This window comes from Oncorhynchus mykiss, chromosome 17, assembly GCF_057628025.1.
Source record: "Oncorhynchus mykiss isolate SJ-2025 chromosome 17, ASM5762802v1, whole genome shotgun sequence".
Taxonomy (NCBI): Eukaryota; Metazoa; Chordata; class Actinopteri; order Salmoniformes; family Salmonidae; genus Oncorhynchus; species Oncorhynchus mykiss.
Window position 1 is genome coordinate 4,330,001 of NC_143038.1, and position 11,042 is coordinate 4,341,042.

The following is an 11,042-nucleotide window of genomic DNA, read 5'->3' on the forward strand; positions in this document are numbered from 1 at the left end:
ACAGATATCAGCAACAGCTTGGCTCAGTCTCGAGTCACCATCACAACTACTCAACTATTCAGCTCTGCAATTGTGTGCATGTGTGTGTGTGTCCAATATGTGTGTGGACACATATGGACACAATCACCAGCCTTGACCTGCTGGTTTTGAAAGTATAGAGCTGACTGTTTCTCACCAGTTTGTAATCTATGTAAACAGAAGGTTAATTATATACCTGTATACGCTATTATACTGGCTTATAATGTTCACTGACTATTATTTGGTCATATTGTTAATAAAACCATTGCCACAACAAATACATCGATTTAAGGACCAATTATTTCACAAATGACTCTGAATGGACACTGAATGGTCAATGTTAAAATGAAGACAGTAGTGTGTGGCTACTGAGGGCTCCAGTTTAAGTGTGAAGACAGTAGTGTGTGGTTACTGTGAGGGTCCCAGTCAAAAGTGTGAAGACAGTAGTGTGTGGATACTGTGAGGGCTCCAGTTTAAGTGTGAAGACAGTAGTGTGTGGATACTGTGAGGGCTCCAGTTTAAGTGTGTAAGACAGTAGTGTGTGGGGAATACTGTGAGGGCTCTGGTTGGTGTACCATGTGACCACTAGCTCCTGTCTCCGTCTTCCTTCCTCTCTGGAGGTCTGTGTACAGTGTGTGTCCTGTTTCTGCTCTCCCTCTGGTTCTTCTGAGGTGATGAGGGGCCCAGGGTGTGTGTGTGTGTGTGTGTGTGTGTGTGTGTGTGTGTGTGTGTGTGTGTGTGTGTGTGTGTGTGTGTGTGTGTGTGTGTGTGTGTGTGTGTGTGTGTGTATGTATGTGTATGTGTGTGTGTGTGTGTGTGTGTGTGTGTGTGTGTGTGTGTGTGTTTGTTCGGCATCTGTCCACAGGTCACACTTGGTTACAGACAGGGTGTCATGTTGAAACAGACCTAGTTCCTGATTCTTGGAAAGTGGACACCTGCATCAGTACAATGGTCTAACGACACGTACACACACCCCGCACAAACACAGACACACAGATGAGTCAGAGTGTGTGTGTCTATGTGTGTGTTTGTGTCTGTCTGTCTGTCTGTCTGTCTGTGCATGTGTGTGTGCCTATCTGCCCGTGTGTGTGTGTGTCTGTCTGTCTGTCTGTCTGTCTGTCCGTCCTGTCTATCTGTGCATGTGTGCACATGTGTGTGTACATATCTGCATGTGTGTGTCTGAGTGTTTGTGGGTCTGTGTGTCTGCGTGTCTGTGTGAGGTGTTGCTCAGGACTGTTCATTAACATGTTGTTTGGGTACTGTCTGAGATTAGGCTGTAGGAGGGTCTGAGGTCACCTGTGTCTCCTGATCTCTCAGCTTAGTTTCAACATAGAGTTCTCACTGTTTATGTAGCATGGTGTGTGTGTGAGAATGTGTGTGTGAGAGTGTGTGTGTGTATGTGTGTATGTGTGTGTGTGTGTGGTTTGGGTTACAGAGCTCGGTGGTTTGGGTCTGGGTCATAACAATGGCCTGACAGTCTTGGGAGGGCATGGGGTAATGCTTTTCAGACCTGTTTTTCTCTTTCTCCTTTGTTTGCTTGTACGTTCTCTCTCTCTCACACACACTCGCTCTTTCGCTCTCTCGCTCTCTCCTCTCTCTCGCTCTCTCCCTCTCTCTCGCTCTCTCTCCCTCTCTCTCTCGCTCTCTCCCTCTCTCTCCCTCTCTCTCTCGCTCTCTCCCTCTCTCTCTCTCCCTCTCTCTCTCTCTCTCTCTCTCTCTCTCTCTCTCTCTCTCTCTCTCTCTCTCTATTTCCCTCTCTTATCACACACACACCACTCTATACACACACAGTGACCCTAATGCAGGCCAGACCATCTCTCTCTCTCTGTCTCCCCTCCCTTCCGTCTCCCCCGATTCTCTCTCTCTCTCACTCTCTCTCTCTCTCTCTCTCTCTTCGTCTGTCTATTGTAGCCGAGTGGGACTGCGGCGCGTTGCTCTGCCTTGGAGTGCAGCCAAATGGACCAGCGCAGCTTGTTTGGAAAGCTTTCAGTCAGAAAGCCACTTTTTGGCAGTGAGTGCTGCTGAAGCCTCAGAAGAAGGCTGGAGTTGCTAAAATAAATAATGGTTTCGGCGAGGAGAAGAGGGAGGAGGGGTGAGGAGAGGAGGGAGGAGGGAAGAGGGGTGAGGAGATGAGGAAGGAAGGGTGAGGGGAGGAGGTAGAAGGGGTGAGGAGAAGAGGGAGGGTTGGGGAGATGAGGGAGGAGGGGTGAGGAGAGGGAGGGAGGAGGGTGAGGAGAGGAGGTAGGAGGGGTGAGGAGAGGAGGGAGGAGGGGTGAGGAGAGGGAGGAGGAGGAGTGAGGAGAGGTGGGAGAAGGGGTGAGGAGAGGATGGAGGAGGGGTGAGGAGAGTGAGGAGGAGTAAGGAGAGGATGGGGGGTGAGGGAGAGGGGGAGAGGGGGAGAGGTCTTACAGAGGGCTCCTGTAATTATATCTGTCAATCGACACTGAGCCACATGGACTTCCAACGCTTGAGTTTCCCCTCTCTCTTACTCTGTTACTCTTTTTGGCACTGTACCTTGGTTGGAGTGTGTGTGTGTGTGTGTGTGTGTGTGTGTGTGTGTGCGTGTGTGTGTGTGTGTGTGTGTGTGTGTGCGTGCGTGCGTGCGTGCGTGCGTGCGTGCGTGCGTGCGTGCGTGCGTGCGTGCGTGCGTGCGCGTGTGTGTGTGTGTGTGTGTGTTCTGTCTGGTTGGAGTGTGTTTGTGTGTGTGTGCGTGTGTTCTGTCTGGGTGGAGTGTGTTTGTGTGGTCCTGCAGAGACCTGGTCATTCTGGAGCAGAAAGATATCACACTTGAGTGTGCTGGTATTTCACAAGGGACATTATGCTGATGTCCTGATGTTGACTAACTACGGAACAGTGGCATGGTTTTGTTAAACTATTCAGAGTATCTCAAGGGATGGATTGGTCACTAGACAGCATGCATGAATAGGTATAAAGTACCACACACAAACACTCTCTCTCTCTCTCTCTCTCTCTCTCTCTCTCTCTCTCTCCCTCTCTCTCGCTCTCTCTCTCTCTCTCTCCATCTCTCTCTCTCTCTCTGTAGTTAGGTGTCCTGGCCTGGTCCAGTTAGGCCTGTCATACACACTCCCCCCTCCTCTGATCACAACCAGACGTCGGTTGGTTCGTCCAGGGATTCGACTCCAGGGACACAATTACCGGGCCGGGCTAAATGTGCCGCCCACACGCTACGGCCCCTTCAAAGGCTTCCCTTCTCCTCCCTCTCTTTCCTCTCTCTCTTTCCCTCCTCTGTCACTCTCTCTGTCACTCTTTGTTTTCAACCCGCTCTCTCCACTTCTCGATCACTTTCTCCATTTAGCCCTCTCTATTCCGCTCTCTCCTTTTTCTCTCACTACGACTATTCCTCTCTAATGAGCTGAGCAATTTGGAAACAGCTTCTGTGATGTTACAAACCTATATCTATCCTACCCTGCCTTTCTAAAGTATTTGAAAGCCAAGTTAACAAACAGATCACCGACCATTTCGAATCCCACCGTACCTTCTCCACTATATAATCTGGTTTCCGTACTGGTCACTGGTGCACCTCAGCCACGCTCAAGGTCCTAAACGATATCATAACCACCATTGATAAAAGACAATACTGTGCAGCCGTCTTCATCGACCTGGCCAAGTCTTTCGACTCTGTCAATCAACACACTCTTATCGGCAGACTCAACAACCTTGGTTTCTCAAATGACTGCCTCGTCTGGTTCACCAACTACTTCCCAGAGTTCAGTGTAGGGCCTGTAGTCCAGACCTCTGGCAGTCTCTATGGGGGTGCCACAGGGTTCAATTCTCGGGCCGACTCTTTTCTCTGTATACTTCTGGCCCTTCTTTGGACACTGTGTTAACAAACCTCCAGACGAGCTTCAATGCCATACAATACTCCTTCCATTCGCTGCCCACACCCACCCGCCCTTCTACCATCACTACTCTGGACGGTACCGAATATGTGGACAACTACAAATACCTAGGTGTCTGGTTAGACTGTAAACTCTCTTTCCAGACTCACATTAAGCATCTCCAATCCTATTTCGCAACAAAGCATCCTTCACTCACGCTGCCAAACATACCCTTGTAAAACTGACTATCCTACCGATCCTTGACATCGACGATGTAATTGACAAAATAGCCTCCAACACTCTACTCAGCAAATCTATCACAATGCCATCCATTTGGTCACCAAAGCCCCATGTACTACCCACCACTGCGACCTGTATGCTCTCGTTGGCTGGCCCTCGCTTCATATTAGTCGCCAAACCCACTGGCTCCAGGTCATCTTTAAGTCTTTGCTAGGTAAAGCTCCGCCTTATCTCAACTCACTGGTCACCATAGCAACACCCACCCCTAGCACGCGCTCCAGCAGGTATATTTCTGAGCCAACACCTCCTTTGACCACCTTTCCTTCCAGTTCTCTGCTGCCAATGACTGAAACGAATTGCAAAAATCACTGAAATTGGAGACTTATGTCTCCCTCACTAACTTTAAGCGTCGGCTGTCAGAGCAGCCTACCGATCGCTGCAGGTGTACACAGCCCATCTGTAAATAGCCCATCCAACCAACTACCCACCTCATCTCCATATTTATTTTTGTTTTTTTGCTCCTTTGCACCCCAGTGTCTCCACTTGCACATTCATCTTCTGCACATCTATCACTCCAGTGTTTAATTGCTAAATTGTAATTATTTTGCAACTGTGGCCTAATTATTGTCTTGCCTCCCTAATCTTACTACCTTTACACACACTGTATATCGTTTTTTTCTATTGTGTTATAGACTGTACGTTTTTTTATTCCATGTGTAACTCTGCATTGTTTGTGTCGCACTGCTTTCCCTTATCTTGGCCAGGTCGCACTTGTAAATGAGAACTTGTTCTCAACTGGCCTACCTGGTTAAATAAAGGTCAAATAAAATAAAAATACAAAATGTGACAATTATTATTCACCCTGATCCTCTCCTGCCCCAAAGCTGAGACACACTCACACACACACACAAACACACACACACACACACATACACACACACATTTTACGGTCGGTCCCTATGAACCCTGACACTGGCAGTGATGGTCCCCTCAGCCTCTTAGAGTGTGTGTGTCTGCTCGATGTGTGTGTGAAGCTGGTGTTGATTTAGCTGTAGGAAGGGGATTAAATGGCTCATTGGTGAAGGGGAGAGCACCAGAGAGTGTGGAGCTGAGAGCTCAGTCCGTCCCTCCTCTCAGTCCCTACCGCCAGGAGAGAAGGGCCATCGGGTCTGAACAAACAAATCACATGGCCATCAAACACGACTGACCCCTGGACCTCTGGGAGTCCATTGACAATCTGTTTTACTGGTCCCCACAGTAAGGAGCCATTTCACTATACGACGGAGCAACAACAACATCAACAAAGGCAAGAGGAGCCGAGGAGTCGAGGAGTTGAGGAACAATTCAACTATTGAACTGCCCCCTTGTTTAACATAAAACACAGGGCTCTTGTCAATAAGGCTGTAAAAGGGGGAGTGGAGAGTGTTGTTGTTTCTGCTAATGGGAAGTGTGGGAAGCCTGTGTCACCTCCTTTTAAAGTTATGGCCCCTCTTTAGGAGGGTGGAAGTGTGCTTAAAGGTGGTGGGGATGGAGCTGTTCGGGTGATTTAGGGGTGTGGGGTATCGCTAGGGCCATCTGGGACCTTTGGTTGGGTTTGCTACTGTACTGTTGTCAGGTGATTGACTGAAGTAGCTCTTGGTTATTTATAGGCCAGTTATTGGGAGTGTGTGTGTCTGCTGCTTGTATGTGTGTGTGTGTGTTTTTGTGTGTTGTGTGTCGACGTAGGAGGGTGTGTGTGTAACTTGACTTTCAACCAGCTGGCTATAAAACCCCTCGCTGCCTTCATGTTCTTCTCCTCTCCTCACAGGTGAGCCGTACACACGTCACTCTCCCCTGTTTCAAATGAACACCGCGGGTTGAGCTTAGCGTTAAGCCACTATTTGAAACATCCATCTTCCAGCTGACTACATAATCACAGCCATCGGATATCAAAGGCCGACCACAATATTACAGAGAGAGAGAGAACGAGAGAGTGAGGTTGAGTCAATGCTTACCACTGGGCTACAGTCAAACCCTGTGGAATGAAGCTATGTCCTAATAACAGGTCTGTAACGTCCGAGCTGTCAAAACATAATCACACAGATCACAAACCCATTCTATTCATTTATTGAAATATGACTTGATAAATAGCCATGTTGCTTCAGTTGCCCTCGAGTAGTCTATGGATTCCCACGGGTTTTAAATGTCGACGTTTCTTGGTAGCAGTCCAAGACCATTCGTGTCGGGTTTATAATTTGTGTCATTGGAATCTCGCTTAATATTGTAGGAAGATGTTTCAGCTCGGGGCTATCCTCGTCCTTCCTCGTTGCGAAACCTCTCAATGTTGTCCAGATGTTAACGAAACCCCAACACGAGGCTGCTGAACGCAGCCCTGTCACTAGTGGTGGTGACCAAACATTCTGTTCCAACTCAACGGGCATTAGCAACAACAGATAAACAAGCTAACTACTCCACAGTAATGGAAAATATGAGCTATAATTGTTGTAGGACTTTTTTTTTTACCCACTTTTGTTATTTAACTAGGAAAGTCAGTTGGGCCAATTGCGCGCTGCCCTATGGAACTCCCAATCACAGCCGGATGTGACTCAGCCTGGATTCGAACCAGGGACTGTGGTGACGCCTCTTGCACTAAAAGAAGCAGTGCCTCAGACCGCGGCGCCACTCGGGAGCATTGACCTTCATCCTGATGTTGTTGGGCTTATAGAGATAGGGGTGTCTTTTCACCATGAACAGTTTGAGGCAGTAAGACATCGAGATTGAATAGAGGGATAGCTGTTTGGTTCTTTTATTTCCTCATCTTTGTGTTCCTGAAACAGTTAAGAATGTTTCTCAAATCTGGTCCTCTGTCTTCTGGGACAGGTATGACAGCTGGAATGCATTTTTCTGCTGTTTTTGCATGATTAGGCAAACTTGGCATGCAGGTGCTGCTCAACGGGCCGTGCAGGTACGATCATATTCCCTCAACAAATTAAACTCTGTGTCGTATAGATCAGTCACACACACACACCCGTGCACGCAGTCCAAAATATACACGAACGCACGCACATACATCCAAACAATGACAACCCACCTGAGGGTGAGAGAATCAGACAGACAGAGAGAAAGAGGGAAGAAGAGGAGGAGAGACGAGCGAGGAGTGGAGTTGAGAGAGAGCACCCAGGACAGAAGCCACCCGTAGAGGATGTCTAGAAACCGTAGCCGGCATCTCAGTGACTACACTGACACGGGTGGTCGGATTAACCTTAAGAGCAGCCAAAACATCCCCCAGATCCAACCCCTAAATTGGTGCTCCAGAGAGTAATGACAGTGAAGACTGGAGGCTACGGAGTGGGTATTTATGCTTATTTATTTTATCTTGTGTCCTTTAACCATTTGTACATTGTTAAAACACTGTATATATATATAATATGACATTTGTAATGTCTTTACTGTTTTGAAACCTCTGTATGTGTAATGTTTACTGTTAATTTTTGTTGTTTTTCACTTTATATATTCACTTTGTATGTTGTCTACCTCACTTGCTTTGGCAATGTTAACACATGTTTCCCATGCCAATAAAGCCCTTGAATTGAATTGAATTGAATTGAGAGAGACAGAGAGAGAGGGAGAGAGAGACAGAGAGACAGAGAGACAGAGAGAGACAGAGAGAGAGAGAGAGAGAGAGGAAGAGAGAGAGAGAGAGACAGTGAGCGAGAGACAGAGAGAGAGAGAGGGAGAGAGAGAGAGAGAAAGAGACAGAGAGACAGAGAGAGAGAGAGACAGAGAGACAGAGAGCCAGAGACAGAGAGAGAGCGAGAGAGAGAGAGAGGGAGAGAGAGAGAGAGAGAGAGAGAGACAGAGAGCGAGAGACAGAGAGACAGAGAGAGAGAGCGAGAGAGAGAGAGAGAGAGAGAGAGAGAGAGAGACAGAGAGCGAGAGACAGAGAGCGAGAGAGAGAGAGAGCCACTGTAGCGCCCTTCGCTGTTCCCATTACTGTCCCCATCACTTGGCAATCTGTCCCTATATCATTTTAATTGGGTTTTAATATCGCCTCTGATCTGGTTGGCCAATTAACAGATCCGCTTGGAAATAAAATGAGGAGCGCCTGCCCGACTGTGAGACACCCCTCTGATCTGTGCCATATGGACCGGCTCCACTGATTGCCCAATGAGGAGACACTTGGCCCCTCGCTCAGGATGCACCACTGTATGATGGATCTGGGGTGGGGGTGGGTGGACGGGGTGAGACAGTATGTTGCTTTATTTTGCTGATGCGCTGCTCGAGTTAAAAACGCTGGGCCTTGACAACAGCTGTGGGGACACTGACACTCTCCACTGAAATTGGCCTCACCTTAGAACGAAGCATCACAGGGATCTACAGAGTGACCAAAACAGAGAGACAAAGCCCTCATGATGAAAGTGTCATTCATGCTCCCTCATTGAGAAGTTAGTCCTGTACGTTGGTCCTAGATTGGGAAATCTCTCTTGGCCATAGGAGACGTTCTTGATTTTAAAGGACAGTACGTCACACAGAGGACAGACTATGGAGTCTAGAGAACGACTGCTGCTTGGTGTGGCTCTTCTGCAGCAGATACTGATGTTAGCTGGGAGCTGTTTCAGCTGTCTACGCTCTCTCTCTATCTGTCTCACTCTCTCTCTTTCTCTCTCTCTCTCTCTCTCTCTCTCTCTCTCTGTCTCACTCTCTCTCAGCTCTCTCTCTCTCTCTCTCTCTCTCTTTCTGTGTCTTTCTGTCTTTCTCTCAGCTGTCTTTCTCTCTCCCTGTCTTTCTCTCTCTCTCTCTCTCTCTCTCTCTCTCTCTCTCTCTCTCTCTCTCTCTTTCTGTGTCTTTCTGTCTTTCTCTCAGCTGTCTTTCTCTCTCAATTCAATTCAATTCAAGGGCTTTATTGGCATGGGAAACATGTGTTAACATTGCCAAAGCAAGTGAGGTAGATAATATATAAAGTCAATATATAAAGTGAAAAACAATAAAAATTAACAGTAAACATTACACATACAGAAGTTTCAAAACAATAAAGACATCACAAATGTCACATTATATATATACAGTGTTTTTACAATGTACAAATGGTTAAAGGACACAAGATAAAATAAATAAGCATGAATATGGGTTGTATTTACAATGGTGTTTGTTCTTCACTGGTTGCCCTTTTCTCGTGGCAACAGGTCACAAATCTTGCTGCTATGATGGCACACTGTGGAATTTCACCCAGTAGATATGGGAGTTTTTCAAAATTGGATTTGTTTTCGAATTCTTTGTGGATCTGTGTAATCTGAGGTAAATATGTCTCTCTAATATGATCATACATTGGGCAGGAGGTTAGGAAGTGCAGCTCAGTTTCCACCTCATTTTGTGGACAGTGAGCACATAGCCTGTCTTCTCTTGAGAGCCATGTCTGCCTACTGCGGCCTTTCTCAATAGCAAGGCTATGCTCACTGAGTCTGTACATAGTCAAAGCTTTCCTTAATTTGGGGTCAGTCACAGTGGTCAGGTATTCTGCCGCTGTGTACTCTCTGTGTAGGGCCAAATAGCATTCTAGTTTGCTCTGTTTTTTTGTTAATTCTTTCCAATGTGTCAAGTAATTATCTTTTTGTTTTCTCATGATTTGGTTGGGTCTAATTGTGCTGCTGTCCTGGGGCTCTGTAGGGTGTGTTTGTGTTTGTGAACAGAGCCCCAGGACCAGCTTGCTTAGGGGACTCTTCTCCAGGTTCATCTCTCTGTAGGTGATGGCTTTGTTATGGAAGGTTTGGGAATCGCTTCCTTTTAGGTGGATATAGAATTTAACGGCTCTTTTCTGGATTTTGATAATTAGTGGGTATCGGCCTAATTCTCTCTCTCTCTCTCTCTTTCTCTCTTTGTCTTTCTCTCTCTCTCTCTCTCTCCCATTCTTTCTCTCTCCCATATCTCTCTCAATTCAATTTCAATTCAATTCAATTAACAGGGCTAGATTCTTTATTGGCATGGGAAACATATGTTTACATTGCCAAAGCAAGTGAAATAGATAATAAGCAAAGGTGAAATAAACAAGAAAAAATTAACAGTAAACATTACACATTACACACAAGAATAAAGACATTTCAAATGTCATATTATGTCTACATACAGTGTTGTAATGATGATCCCTCTCTCTCTCTCTCTCTCTCTCTCTCTCTCTCTCTCTCTCTCTCTCTCACTCTGTCTCTCGCTCTGCTTCCTCTCCTCTTTTCTCCTTCTCCACGCTGTGATTTCCATGGCTCAGGGCGAGGGGAACGAGGGGAAGGCAAAGCCCCCTGTCATTAACCATGGTGAGGCTGACGCTAGCCCTCAAATGGGAAGCAGATTCCTTTAAACTCTGACCCAGTTCTGGCTGAGAGCTCAAAGGGAGCCACCACACATACACCAGCACAGACATACACACACATGCAAGAGAAGAAACACACACACACACACATACACACACATGCAAGAGAAGAAACACACACACACACATACACAAACACACACACACACACACACACATACACACATATTCACACACACATACACAGACATACAGGCTAAAACACAGACAGGCGTACACACATACACACACACACACACACACACACACACACACACACACACACACACACACACACACATATACATATACATCCATACACACACACACATTGTTCCACTCCGAACAGGCATGTTTCTGCTTTGCTCTACTCTCTATCTTTCTCTCTTTCATCACTCCAGTAGCGACTCAGTACAAGTTGGTGTACTGGTCAGCCTTAAGGGTCCAGAGCACCGTGCAGTGCTAACCTTCAATAAACTCCCCTCGCTTCCAAAACCAGCCGCACAATATTTCATATTCTAGTCTAACTCTCCTTATCTTCCGGGCCCAGTGACAAATTCCCACGAAAATATACAAGATGGTCAAATAAACTAAGCTGTCTTGATTTCAGGGTTGGAGGTATTTAAGCG

The 11,042-nt window shown here is 46.7% G+C and overlaps 1 long non-coding RNA gene across 1 annotated transcript; it reads left to right on the forward strand.

The window, feature by feature from the left end:
- Positions 1-7,188: 7,188 nt before the first annotated feature.
- Positions 7,189-10,192, forward strand: LOC149975689 (uncharacterized). Its single transcript, XR_016487696.1, has 2 exons — positions 7,189-7,428; positions 8,154-10,192. It is a non-coding gene; the product is annotated as an uncharacterized LOC149975689 (long non-coding RNA).
- Positions 10,193-11,042: the final 850 nt, after the last annotated feature.